The sequence below is a fragment of the Micropterus dolomieu genome, linkage group LG23 (genome assembly GCF_021292245.1).
Source record: "Micropterus dolomieu isolate WLL.071019.BEF.003 ecotype Adirondacks linkage group LG23, ASM2129224v1, whole genome shotgun sequence".
Classification (NCBI taxonomy): domain Eukaryota; kingdom Metazoa; phylum Chordata; class Actinopteri; order Centrarchiformes; family Centrarchidae; genus Micropterus; species Micropterus dolomieu.
In genome coordinates, this window is record NC_060172.1 from 10,410,166 (window position 1) to 10,424,982 (window position 14,817).

At 38.2% G+C, this 14,817-nt stretch overlaps 1 long non-coding RNA gene across 1 annotated transcript; it reads right to left on the minus strand.

The window, feature by feature from the left end:
• Window positions 1-8,661: 8,661 nt before the first annotated feature.
• Window positions 8,662-9,786, minus strand: LOC123963948. The gene is made up of 3 exons (XR_006823289.1): window positions 9,635-9,786; window positions 8,897-9,394; window positions 8,662-8,766 (listed from the first exon to the last, which is right to left on the minus strand). It is a non-coding gene; the product is annotated as an uncharacterized LOC123963948 (long non-coding RNA).
• Window positions 9,787-14,817: the final 5,031 nt, after the last annotated feature.

The window sequence follows — 14,817 nt, forward strand, 5'->3', positions numbered from 1 at the left end:
TGTCAGTGACTGTTACCTGACAGCCGACCTGCCTCTCATTCTCTGGCGCTGGCAGTCACTCAGCCTACCGAATGAACGAAAGACTGAGGAGGACCCAGGTGAGCGGTGAACGAGTAGTTAATTCCTGCTCCCCAGTAGCTGTCATGTGACAAATTAACGACTCAAACCTAGAGACCCACAGTTGCTATGAGTCGTGAACTAATCAGTACTGTTTCCTGTGCTGCCTGCTTACTACAGCCCTGTAGCCGAGCTGTCACGTGACAAATGAACGACCCAAACAGACCCACAGTTGAGAGTCGTGAACTAATCAGTACTGTTTCCTGTGCTGCCTGCTTACTACAGCCCTGTAGCCGAGCTGTCACGTGACAAATGAACGACTCAAACAGACCCACAGTTGAGAGTCGTGAACTAATCAGTTCTTTTTCCTGTGCTGACGAAGCCCATGCAGCTGACGTATGACGAGTGAACGTAAGAGTCCAAGATCCTTCACGCATGCGTGAAAATTTACGAATTACTCACTGAGACAACCCGTTTGCCAAATTAACTGATATAGAATTTCTTTACCTAATTGTAAGGTGTTTCTGTTGCTGGTAAACTTGCTGAACAATTTAATCACATCTGTTGTTTTTATGTTAATTTGAGTTGGTGTTAAAAGTTCTGATGTCCCATAGCAATGTATTTCTTATATTTTTAGCTTTATTTATCTTTTGTCACTATGGTTAAATTGCATTTCAAATGTTACAATAAAAAACTAAATACTGAAACCGTACTAGAACGGTCCAACCAACGTTAACACTACAACACAACTCTTCTTCTCAACTCTTGGTAATTTATGAGTGGCACTGATGTCTCTGTAATGTTTTAACCATAATATATTTTATTTTGGAAGACAAACTTTGGTCTTCAAATCAAATGCCGTAAAATTGGTGTGGCTGAAAGTAAAGTTAGAACAGTGTGACATTTTGACTAAGAGGGATATACGCTTCTTTGTTTTCTGGCAGGGAATTAATTAAGATGATCCATACCATACCTCACGTCTGTCTGTTCAATATCAGGCAACAGCCAGCAGCTGGTTATCTTAACTAAGCACAAAGACTGGAAACGGGGAAACAGTTAACCTGGCTCGGTGCAGCAGTAACAAAATCCTTCTACCAGCACCTCTAAAGCTCTTCAATTAATAAAGAATTTCTCACTTGTTTGGTGTGTAAAAATGACATTTAGGGACGTTTTGTGCTAGACTATGTGGGACCAGTGACTTCATGGAGTTTCTTCTGATTGCCTGGCTACTGCTAAGAGCCAAGAATTAGTCTGGCACATAACTTCCTGAAAAGAACACTGGACAACGTAAAAGTTTGACCTGATGATGGTGTTAGATGAAAACTTAAGGTATCATTAGTTATTCATGATGGGGAGAACACGGATGAAAGTACCAAATTTCATAGAAGTACACCCAACACTCACTGAAACGTCAACCCCATGGTGCAGCTATAGCAGTGGTTCTCAAACTGGGGGGCAAAGAACAACTGCAGCGAGGCGAGCGTGGATGACCAGGGGAAAAATATTATATATATTAAAAGTTGAATGAACATGATTTACATAGGGTTATAAAAAAACAACACTTTGCTGATGCTATCACGCTGACCTTAATTATTTATTGTATTTTTTTTTTTTTTCTGAATTCAACTGAGCTCCTTTTTTAGTTGTTTTAATTGTTTTAGTTTTTTTGGCTTTTGAAAGGGGGTTATGACAGAAAATGATTGAGAAACACTGAGCTATAGGAAAAGACAGGTTATCACCAAGTCATGAGGATAAATTGTTTGGGAACGGTGAATGAATTTCATGGCAATGTATTCAACATGTGTTTCAGTCTGGATCAGGGTGGTGGACATACTGACAGACTTTGTCATTCATAGAGCCATGTCGCTAGCATGGGCAAAAAATTAAAGGGTAGAAGAAAGTGAGAGAGAAATAGCAAAAGGGGCAGAAATGACAAAATAAGGGAGTCGCCTGGGGCAAGACTATCAGTCAGCTCTTCAGACATTTTACTCCATATAGCACAGTGATCCTGAGAGCAGGTTTCTTAGATTTCCTCCCTCATATGTTCACTCACCAATCCTATAATGCATATTAAATCATGGGGTGAATAATGAAGCCTATCTCACATAAATTAGAGAGACACGCTGAATTCCCCTCAGGTTCAATCACCATGAATATTAAAGCAAACTCACAAGGTTAGAGCGAGAAATGAAGACAGGAAGAACAAGCGGTGGACAGATGAGGAAATATGAAGAATGAAGGAAAAGAGAGAGCACAGAAAGAGGAGCGCTACTACCAAGAGGAGACAGCAGTCGTTATAAATTTATATCAGCGATAACCATGTAATCATTTTGGTCACATCTGAAAACAGTATTAGAAAGTGGGGTAATTAAATTGTCAGTGCCGCATAGCATGTCACTGTTGATTCTGCAAGGTTACTTTTTAAAGCTACATTACCTTAAATAAGAATAAATAAATATACCATTGTTGCAATGTAGGCTGCTTAGAGGGAAAATGATCTGACAATTGTATGGTGTATGTAGTATATTAACTAATTAATATACTACATACTAATATACTAATGTACCATAGTGTACGGTGATGGAAGAAGTGAATTTGGCACATTCTATGTGGGTGTCTAGTTAGTGTTGATGGTAAATACAGTCGCTTGAAGCAGTAAATTCCTCTGTGCGCGCTATATTAACAGAGAAAGTGGAATTTGGCATGTAGTTCTTCCAGCATCCTGCCCATCATTTGACCTGACAGTTACGTAGTTGGAGGCAAGGATGAACTACTGGATACTTCAGCTTGGATTTCAAGCTTCTGCCCTTGGGTAGCCAATGCACATGCTCCAGATACAGCTCTCTTCGCTTGTATTGCAAATCAGCAAACTAGTTTCCAACAGTGAAAATGGCACCCCAAAAATAATAAGGCTGAGCTCACTGTAGTTTTATCTACAGCAGTGCATCATATGTTTGTAGTATTGCTGTCCAAACTGGTAGAATAATCCAAACTTCCATAACCAGTGCAGTAACACGGAGGATAAACAGATACGCTTGACATGGAACGAAGACGACGCAACAATACATAGCGGTAACCCTGACAACCTTACAGATGCACACATGCAGGAAGGGGAACAAAAACAGTTGGGACACATTAGATAATCAGGACAATGGGAAACAGGCGACAAGCAACAAAGACAGACGATTACCTAACTAAAACAGGAAACAGAACCAGTGTGCTGACACATGAACCAAACAAACAGAAACACAGACTAAACCGAGACAGTGACATATATCTCTAAAAAGAAAAAGTAATCTTTTACAAAAAAGCTCTGAAAGTTCTGAATTCTTTCAACTCACAGTTAACACTTAATTCTCCAGTTTACCGAAACATTAAAATTTGTCACCAAATTTGAAGATGCCTGGTTTTCACTGGACACTAATAAGAAACCACTAAAGCTGTCTGAGATGTATTTAAGTAGTATAACTATACATTTGCATTAAATGGAAATGGAATGGAATACCCAAGGAAAGTAGTACATCAAGTTTATACTTGAGTACAGTACATGACTTGTAAATCTTAGTTACACTCCACAACTGATGGATACATCGTAACCACACAACAGAGACTTTTGACTTGTTCGCTGACTTGTTGTTGACCATGATAAATTAAGCAGAGAAAGACAAGAAAGAAGCATCAAAATGGATCGCCGCCCTCTGAATTGTAATCAAATTGTCGTGAGGTGCCAAGAGATTCTCATCCCTACTGCCCAACCAGTATTCCCATTCAATTACTTTTAAATGTCCTTTAATACGTTTTGTGAAGCGGTTGTCTTTAACTGTCCACTGCATCTGTTAGGGCCTGTCAATAGGCTTGCCTTTCATCTGTTACAACATCTGAGCCTCTTCTTACATGATAGCCTATGGTTAGCAAACAGGTCTTCTCTGGAGCGATCTTTCACCACCCAGAGAAGGAGTTTTCTTGATGTAATTATGTTGTGTTTTTCTGCTAAACTGCAAAATGTTCAAAATCCATACAGATTGTTCATAAAGTGAAGAAAAGTTGTTTTCCTGCGCAAAATGTGTGTCACTTTACTTAAAGCAAACAATTATGTGTTATAAGGTCTTATAATTAGTTCATATGGTATTATGTCCACCTGTAACATATTATACAAGGATGGACATTTTAACAATTTACTTAAAGCAAACAAATACATGCTATATAACATTAAACATGACTATAAGCTATTATTCCATTTTATATCACTAATTCTAAATTGTGACTAAAGTGTATTTATAACGAGTACATAATTTCCTGAAAAGGAACGGAGCCGAGTCGATGGTTATAACGTACTATGGAACATGGTCAGAGATTCTTGCCGCACATTGATATAAACTGGTATTGTTATTAGTTATAAAACATTAAATCAAAAGGTCATAATACGTTATGAACTTTGCTATAGCGTCTAATGCATGTTTGTAAGTGATCATAACAATTGTTATAATGTGTTATGGATGCATTATATCTTGTTATAAATATATGCATAAGTCATTATAACGATGACCTTCATAGAAAGTGTTACTGATTATTCTTACCTTTAATGTATTCTTTGATTTTGAAACAGCAGCCGTGTTATTTAGCCTTTCTGGGGGTATTGCATGATTAAATAAATAAATGAATCTTATTTCATGAAAAAATTGAGAATCAGTCCTTTCATCCTGGCCTTTTAGTGCATAATGTTCATTTTGTCCAAAATGATCGGTCTTTTCATGCACAGCCCTTCTGCAGTAGACTTATCTAAAGATTTAACATAAAAATGCCCACATACTTGGTTGTGACTAGAAGTCCTATCCATACCGCTGTCAGGCTTATAGTAGCAATGCTGTCAGTCACGTGACAGACAAGCTGAGGGATAACAGAGCCGGAGGGTTTCCTTCTATGTCATACAAATTGACCTGTCTTAATAGTCTAACCTGTAATATTTCTGTACCATATACTTCCACTGAATCGATTCTCAAATTTTACAGCACGATGAAGATACCAATAACTTCATCTGGTATAAAATCCGAGGAGTATAACATGCTTTATGAACATATTTATAACACCAAGTTCAAGAGTGAACTTCCATGATTATTTTTAATTTATCTGAACTAGCATGAGCATGGCAAGATAAAGTAAAGCTACTATTTTTGGGTGCATGCTTGTCAACCATCAAACCCACAATCGAGGAACCTACTGTAGCTTATGTCTGTCAAAGGTCCAGTCTGTAATATTTCTGAGGATTTATTGACAGAAATGCAATATAAGATCCATAACTATGTTTTCAGTCGTGTCTAAAGACCTTACATAGTAAAACATTATGTTTTTATTACCTTAGAATGAGTCATTTATCATCTACGTAACCATGGGTCCCCCCTTCCATGAACGTCACCGTGTTGTCTCGTCATGTTTCTACAGTCGCTGAAAATTGACAAACAGTGCTACAGAGCATTTTTCGTCTCTACGTTCTTCTTCTTCTACTTCTGGTAGAATTCAGGCAGTGTAGACACTAGCCATGTTTCCATTCAAATGTCATGCAAATTTTAAGCGTACTTTTGAAATGTTGCAAAAAAGAAAATAAAAAGACATTGTGATATATGTGCGTTTTCATCAGCTGGTTGGAGCGAATAAACCAGGCTATGGCAAGCGTAGTTACGTCAGTAGTGGACGTTACACATGGCTGTAATAAACAAGACGTATGGATTCCAAACCAGAAACAAAACCAGTCGCATTGACCTGATGGCCATTGATCTTAGAAAAATGGAGAGGTCCTCAGAAATGTGTTTGAAGCGGCAAGTTGCTAACAAGTTGTTAACTGTCTCCGCATGTTATGGGAATATCCGGTGTTGTGCCGAGTTTTGCATGCCTGCTGAGAATTGTATGCACCACCAAATATTGCTTTTAAATGTTATAATATCCTTTGTGGGGTTCATCAATGGTGATAAATGATTTGAAGTATATATTTTAGGAACGTTTAGAGTTGTTAATATTTTATTACACTCAAGTAGAATTCATTGAGATTCAGCAAAAATATGCAGTGATAACCCTGTTTGATCAGTGTGCAGAGCAAAGGAACTGGAAAGGACCTTTAAGAGGTGAATCCATAATTCGGCAGAACAGATGATGAAGGCTACCTGCCGAGAATTGCATCCACCTCTTTTCTCAGCATAAATTAGCGTTACCAGCCGCGAGGTGCATGAAATTCTCAGCAGGCATGCAGAACTCTGCATCGGCATCATTTCTCTGTATCTCCAGGCAGAGGACATTTAGGGGAATCACGTTTTCTGGGGGCTCTTTCAGAGGTGTGTCAAGCAGGCTACAGACTCTTTTAATGTCGTTCAGAATTTTTAAAGTAAAAGCTCAGTTCAACTCCAAATACTGCATTATAGTAAACAAGCTTCTCGTGCTTTTATTTTGTAGGCAAAACCACTAAAGAGGAAGTTATTATGTGAGTAACTGTTGCTGTCATGACTGAGATCTATTTCAGCACCGCTTAAAAATATTTATTTATTAATATTTTATATTTATTTTTTGCTGCTATCAATGCACCGTAATCTGGCAGCGGGCCAGCTATTATTATTGGCGGGCAGTTTTGGCGAGGGTCCATAAACACAGAGAGAAGTAACGTGTTTCCCTTGTCTTTTTGTGTAAACTTTTTCTCTTATATGGTTTATAATGGGCTGTGGTGCAGAAACGTTGACAATGTTACACACTCTTGGTTTACAATTTCCATGTTATCTGTCAGTGGCTAAGTCACAATAACATATGGTTTTACTGAATAATTGAGTAAATATAATTTCTTAATATATAAACTTAAACCTCATTTCTTGACTGGCCACTCTCTGCTGTCTCAGAAGAGACACCTTTTGTGCTGTGTCAGCCACTGTAGCTGTCCTGCGTTCTGTGAAAGGGTAGGGGGGCAGTGGTAGACTGGACAGATTGTTGCAATTCACAACCTCACCACAAGATGCCACTAAATCTTACACACTGAACCTTTAATAGTGACAAAATACAGGAGTTATTAAATGGATAAAACATTGACTTGTGAGCCTAATCTACAGTGATCTACAGTTTTTATAAACATTTTAGAGGACACTGAAATTTAGCAACAAACTCTCTATTGTTATTACTTTTCATTTATTTTCTGTCTCAGCTGGAACATCTGCAAACATCTTGCAGAATTAATATTTAGTGCAGGCGTTGAAAAGGGAAGTAAGGACATATTTATGTAGGTTATTGCCATGCTGCTTTCAGGTGCAATTGATCATGTTACGCACACGAGAAAACCAGGTCAGGTAAGAATTGAGATATTTCTGGGCAGAGAATATGGAAACTGGTTGTTTCAGTGGTTATTTTTAATTTGAGTGTAGCTTAATGACATAGATATATTCAAGTTGAATGCACTTCGCTCTACTCTTTCATGAGCTGGCTGTCAGTTGAAGCATTATCACTTTGTCAATGAGCAGTTCAAAAGTATAGGCATTCATTTCTATGAAGAAAAAGAAATACAGATTATTTCTCAGAATCAAACATTGGGTGAAACTCCCCTATGCTACCAAAAAGCCAGACTCAAATATTTGCATTTTATCTGATGTTAAGCGTTCTTGTCATTGACTGTGAGAATTACAATTCTCTTTTCCAAAATACCCCAAGGGAGAAATGAACAAGTGGAAGTGGACTGGCACTAAATGACTGAAAGATCAAGGGGATTTTGAGGCAGCGGAGGGAAGCGTACCGCAGATTACTGATCGGAATAAGACATTCATGTTTTCAAATAGATATTTCTCCTTGCTTGAGTGAAGTTTCCAATTTTAGCCGTCGGTTCCGTTCCGAGGATATTATCTGAAGTGTGTAAATAAGATTTGAAGGGATGAGAATGGAGCTTTGTTGGTGTGTGTGTGTGTGTGTGTGTGCGCGCGCGTGTTGGTCTTTGACCTGAGCAGCAGGCCACAACCTTAACTCTGCATTCAGAAATAGATGAATTATAGGGTCATATCCATGGCAACGACTGGATTCAGCCATATTTCATGTTTACTACTAGTTCCCAATATTACTTGCATCATTTTGTCATGTTGTCAGCTTGCCAGAAACATATTCTTTCTGTCATTTCGGAGACTACACACCTGTAAAATGTCACCTTTCTTAGATCATGATTTCCATGTGAAAATCATGAATCCATCAACCCTTTTACGGGGCTAAACTTGGTATGTTTCTTATAGGCAGCTGCTCTGTAACTAACATCAGATGTGGGCTCATTCATACAGTAGTACAGTAGTGAATTACTGTCACAAGAAACCCAACTCCTCCTTGGCTCAAGAGCACCATCGCCGCATTATTAAATATTTTTATGCAAAATGTGACAAGGCTGAGGTTTACATGGAATTATCCTTGTGAATAAATTGCAGAGGTCTTCTTCAATCAATGCTTGCTGCATTACAACAAAACTGTGTAAATAGCATGGCTCCATTTTCTGACTTCAAAAATCAATCACTGTAATAAAATAGGGTCACACAATTTTCAGGCCATTGTTTTCCTAATTACAGGTTTTAATTTAATATAATGTGAAATCTCTTGCTGCATGCACTTCACTACAATGGAGTAATCCATCCACCCACCAGCTCATTCAAGGCTCTGACAGAAAGCAGTGGTTCCCAGCCCACCAGCCTGTGGAGAATCGATTGGCTCTGGCTGGGGAGAAAAAAAGAAGATCACACTGGCGGATTTGCAAAATGAAACTCCACATACACACACACAGGAACCCACTCATGTTATTATGGCAGAGTCTGAAATATAGACACAGAATTGCAAGATACATCACCTCTGATCTTCGTAGCTTAGACCACTTGAGCAGAAACCTCCAAGTAAATCACCAAATGACCTGCTACATGCAAGGGCGATGTTGAGGCAAATTCTGAGACATCATTTTCTGTATTCTGGTGAATTTTTCTGCACCAATTTGTTTATTTTGCAGATCAATTTATGGAGGAAAGGTCTTTATTTATGTAAAGGAAAACAAAATTGAGGGGCCAGATGACAATTCAAAATATAATACAATAAGGCTTTAAAGCACTCTAGCTATGTCTCAATTCAGGGACCGCATCCTTTGAAGGCTGTTTTTGAAGACTAGGCTGTCCCATTTCGAAGTCTCCTTCAAATGTGGCTCAGAAATGCAGCCTTCTTTTCCTCCGTTTGGAGGATCCAACAGCTGGATCCTTCGCAGCCCGAGGTATCCCAAGATTCATTGTGCGCCGGTGGTTTTCCCAGCGTAAACAATGGCATCAGCTGTGGCTGTGGAGTTGAGCCCCCTGGATTTTACCTGTAAATGTAAGTATTGGATTTCAACTCACTCCAAAAGCCACCTACACAAACGTTAAAACAAACAAGCAATATATAGTTTAAAGAATAGGTAGTGGTTAACTTTGAGTTGAGTGATTAACTGGCCAGCTAATGTTACCTGAGGTTCATGATAAATGCAACTCAGCTGGGCGCAAGTTACAACCTCAAAAATAAAGCCTTTAACGTTTTCATTTACAATCAAAGAGGTTCAGAGTCAGACCTTGTCACACCTCCTGGACCCTGATTCCATCCGGTGACAGTGTGTGTATGTGTGAATGATTCTTGATTTGTTTTTTGCCTTTTGAGTGTTTGCTGTGTGCTTGGTGGTTTGGTGTTTGTCTGTCTCCCCTTCCTTGTTTCCTAGAGCTGGTGGGTGTGGTCTTCGGTTCCTCACAGCTGTGGCACACCTGTTCCCCGTCGGGATCTAAGCACCTGTTTGGTATTGCCTCATCACCACTCCCTATTTAATCCTGGCCAACTCTCCAGTCCTCGCCAGATTGTTGTGCAACCACAGTATGCTTCACCCCAGCCTCTGATCAGTCTTGCCTAGTCATCCTGTGTTTCTGTTTGTCTGCTTACTCATTCTGTTTCTCATCTTCAGGAAACTCGCCCTGCTCCCCTGGATCACCGATCTCCCCCGCCAGCCAGCACAGTCGTCAGGAGTATTATTCGCCTCACCTGCCAGCTCACACTGCTTCTCCCTCACCTACGGAACCCGGACCTTGCCCCATTCCCTCTGTTATTTTCTAAATAAAACTATTTTATTCATCTCCAGCTCCAGTCTGCTCTTGGGTTCATTTATCAGCCCTGACAGACCTATGTCTTACCGAGATTGTGGCAAGATTATACGTCTATTATACTTCATATTATGTACATAAAATACCACGTGATGTTAGACTAATTTAACGTTAGACAGCTTTTGAACCCTGTTTGGTTTTCAGACAGTTAACGTGTAACTGTATTTAGCAAACAACACTTCTAAAAATTAACGCCAAAACTATTACCTAGATGCTTATATTAGCTTCCATCACAACTTACAACTTTGTTAGTTTTGTGAATTTTTGAGCCATCACAACTACCTGTGACACTCCTAAAGCAATGAATGCAGGATCTAGCAGTGATAAACACAGTATTTTCTGCCAAACTTTGAACTGTTTTTTTTCTCACTTGTTTGAAGAGGTTGGGGCTCAGCAGGAAAAAGGTGATGATATACTGTTCCTTACTCCAGCTAGGACTTTTTGAATCCTAAATCTGACAGTCTGTGGATATTTTGCTCATGTTAACAGAGTTTTTGAGACTTTAATGTTTAATAAACATTCTGTTTTTTATCCAAGTTTAATAAATACTTGAGATTTATAACCAAGTTTAGAGGGACTTTAAGTTGAAATCTTGTCAGACTGTACCAGCGTCATGGCCAGACTAACCTGCAAGGGGGCTCCAGGGCAGAATTGAGCAGCTGCACCTCTATTAACCCCTAGGTCCAATCACACTCTGTGCATTGTGTACACTTTTTCCATTCTTAAATATTACCTGGCCCCAGGTTCACTGTATGGTAATTTGATAAAACACAAATTATTTTAGAAATTTGCACCCCATAGGGCTGTACCTGAATCAGAATTTTCCCAAGTCGAGTTAAACCCATTTCTTTGGGGATGTCAACTTCTGTATTTTATTCATTCATTTGCTTGTTGACTAACATACAGATTTTTGTTGTTTTTATAAACTCTCAACATTATTACTGATGTTTTTTTTTCTTCAATACACCTTACCTACGATTATGAGATATATCATTTATGGACCCAATAACAGTACAGTCCTCCAACGGAGCAGCTGCCCTATACTAAACAGCCATCATGTCTGTTCTCATAATTTGCCTGTAAGGCGTTTTAATGTCTTTGTTCATCATCAGTGATGAGAAAACATCAGATTCTCACAGCTGAATCCAGACTTCCTTTCTAAAGTTAGCCAGGGCTCTTCATTTGTAACGTGGCAGCAAGATGGAGGTGGATGTTGAATTTATACAGTGTTTAATTTATTGATCTGAGTCAGCTTGACGTTTGTGATTCCATATTAATGGCCCAAATCTCTCAGACGGCATTTAATTTGGTGTTATCAGAATCACTAACAGGAACACAGCTGTGCTGTCTCATCAGCCAAGCCGAGGGACAAGAAGGAAAGGGAGTTGGGACCTTAACAAATCAGTTGCAAATGACAAGACTGATTTGATTTTTCATTTTGGCATAGGAGAGGAGCATATTTTCAGGCTGAAAATGGAAAAGGGTACATTAATTCATTAGCATGAAATATAACTTTAGGTGGAATTTGGAGTTGTTATCATTGCTCTGGGGAGAGGCAACGCTGTGCGGGGCCTGTAGCTCAGATGAAATCCCCAGCCAAGGTTGTGCAAATTGAGTAAAAGCACACTCTGACTGACACACAGGATAGATAGCTGTTGTAGCTGGCAGTTTGCCAAGAAAGTCATACCCTACAGTCCTCTAGTCCACCGCTTTTAAATATAGAAGACCATATGTCCAGAGCAAATGGAAAAAGAGAAGAACAGTGCCAGTAACAGTAATGAGACGAGCAACAAACTGGCCTGAGATATGGGTTTGACATTTTATTATCTGAATGACTTCTTTTCATTGCATTTATTTTATTACATTTATTGCAATGCATGAAATGCATTACTTGTGTCAGTGATTATGGTGGCTTTCCTTGGTCTGTCAACCAAGATACAGTGTCTGAAACACAAAACAGAATGCTCAAGAGTCCACGGCCAAGCTAGCAACTCAATGAAGCTGTGCTGTACATCAGCATACTAACTGTTCACACAACAGTTCACAATGTATAGTTTAGTGTGTTAGCTAATTTCAGCTGTCTGTCTGATGGGAATGTCATTTGTTTTGTAGGTATCTAAAAATCGCTATTGGACATGACAATTCACGGTAATGGAAGACAGTAAAAGGAAGTCTGACTCATTTGTTACATTACATTACATTACATGATAACATTACAACAGCACACAGACACAACCTGTCTTATATATACTGAAAAATATTCTATTCTTCAATGTTTACCTCAAAAGAACATTTTCTTACCTTGAAATACCTTTAAAATGATATATTGCAACATAACAGGTTCAGGTTGTTACTGTAAGCACAGGTAAGGCGGTGGAAAATCTCAACTGGCTTACTCAGGAACACTAAAGCCAATGGTTTGATACACAACAGCAGTTACTCAAGGTGAGGCTTCATGCGTAGATGGTGAGTCCTAGTGAAATATTTAATGTGATCATAGCTCTGTTGGATGACACACTGTATGAATGTGAAAAGACTGGACATCACACATGTGTCATTTTTATACATGTCATCTGGTTGCTGCTGTTTACGTGCACGCCAGATGCAAATTCAGAAAATGCACTGTGGAATGTTTGGGGAGTATACTTTTATGTTGTGTGTGTAGCATGAAGGAACTACAAATTTCGTTTTGTTATGCAGCCTTGTGCTGTTTTGTCATTAAACACATCAGTAGAATCAATTAATAAGTTCTGCCTGTTGACATTTTGTTGATTTTGTAAAAGCACTAAAAGAGCAGCCATGTGGATTAAACGAGTTAGCAAACACTATTCAATTCAATTCAAATTAGCTTTATTGGCATGAATGTACAACAATATTGCCAAAGCATCATACAAACTACATAAGAACAATCAACCCCATACATTTCATTAAACAAGTATTTAAAGCGTACGTGAGTTTGTGTGTGTGTGTGTGTGTTAGAAAAATTTAAATATATTAAAAATTAAAATAAAATAAATAAGTAAAACCGTAAACGTGCGTGTGTGTGTGTGTGTGTGTTAAAAAAATAAAAATATATAAAAAATGAAAATGAAATTAATAAATAAAACTGTAAGCGTGTGTGTGTTAAAAAAATAAAAATATATTAAAAATTAAAATAAAATAAATAAATAATACCGTAAACGTGTGTATATTAATAGACCAAATTTTTTTTTTAATTAATTGATCAAAAATATATAATATAATAATAATAATAATAATAATAATAATAATGATTACAAAACAGTTACTAAAATATCAAACAATCAAAATAATAATAATTTGAAAATTTGTACAATTATTTATCAGTTTGAGTTTCCATTGGTTGTCCTCACTTCATGGCATAAGGAGACATATTATGCAGCAAATATTTCACATTTGGGCATTTCTCCCAGTAAGTGTTTTTGTCTTAGTGTTTTATATTTAGAGCATGAGATTAGAAAGTGCAGGTCTGTCTCTACCTGTTGAGACAGTCTGTATGTTGTCAACATTTTTCTTAGTTTAGGACATTTTATTGTGCTCAGGTAATTTGCCAGTGTGAATTGTCTTTTTAGGGTCAGATAACATTGAAATTTACTTTGTGTTTTGGTCATTTCTTTCCAGTATTCAATATATTTTTCTTTCTGCTTGTTGATAATTTGGTTTGGTCTGCTTGAGTTGGTATTGCTGTCCTGAGGCTGTTGGGGACTTGTTACTGCAGAGAGCCTCAGGACCAGCTGGCTGAGGGGACTCTTCTCTGGTTTCAGCTCCTGGTAAGTTAGGGCTTTGTGATGGTATGTCTGGGGTTAACTGATTTTAAGTGACTGTAAAATTTAACTGACCTTTTCTCTGTTGTTAGTAAGAGGAGGTATTGGTCGAGCTCTGCTCTGCACAGGTTACTTGGTGTTTTTCTCTGTACCTGCAGGATGCTCTTACAGAACTTGGTATGGAAAGATTCTATGATTGCTTTGTCCCATTTGTCAAATTCATTAAGTTTGGCGCCCAAATTCTGCTACCATATAGAATTATTGGTTCTAGTACAAATAGGAAAATTTTAAGCCAGATTTCAATTGGAATATAGATTTTAATGTTTCTTTTTATTGCATAGAAAGCTCTCCTTGCTTTGTCCCTCAGATCTTTAACAGCCATGTTGAGGTTTCCTGTGTATGTAATTACCTAGTGGAAAAGTAAAAGTTAGGACAGCTTAACAGTTGTCCTAAAGTTAGGATAGTTTAAGATTTTACAAAGTTGGGATGCTTGTGTAATGCATCTTAAGTTAGAAAAGGAATACTGACTTGTGAAACTGTGTGGCCAATACTCGTAAATCAGTTCCTAACCCTTACCATGGTTACCAAGCAGTTAAGATGGGATCTGAAGGTTGGGAGGTTTCTGTAATACGTCCCAAGAAAACCAATGAGCTAAAAGATGCTAAAACGCTTTGAACTGCAGAGTTGGGTGAATATTCTCTGTGGGTTTGTCACTATGAGTGGCCCCATTCCTTTTGTATGTAAACATTTATTATGTTATATTCCGATATTGTATTTTGAACTTTGTTGCTAGGGTGACGGTTTTGGTTACATTTGGTTCACAG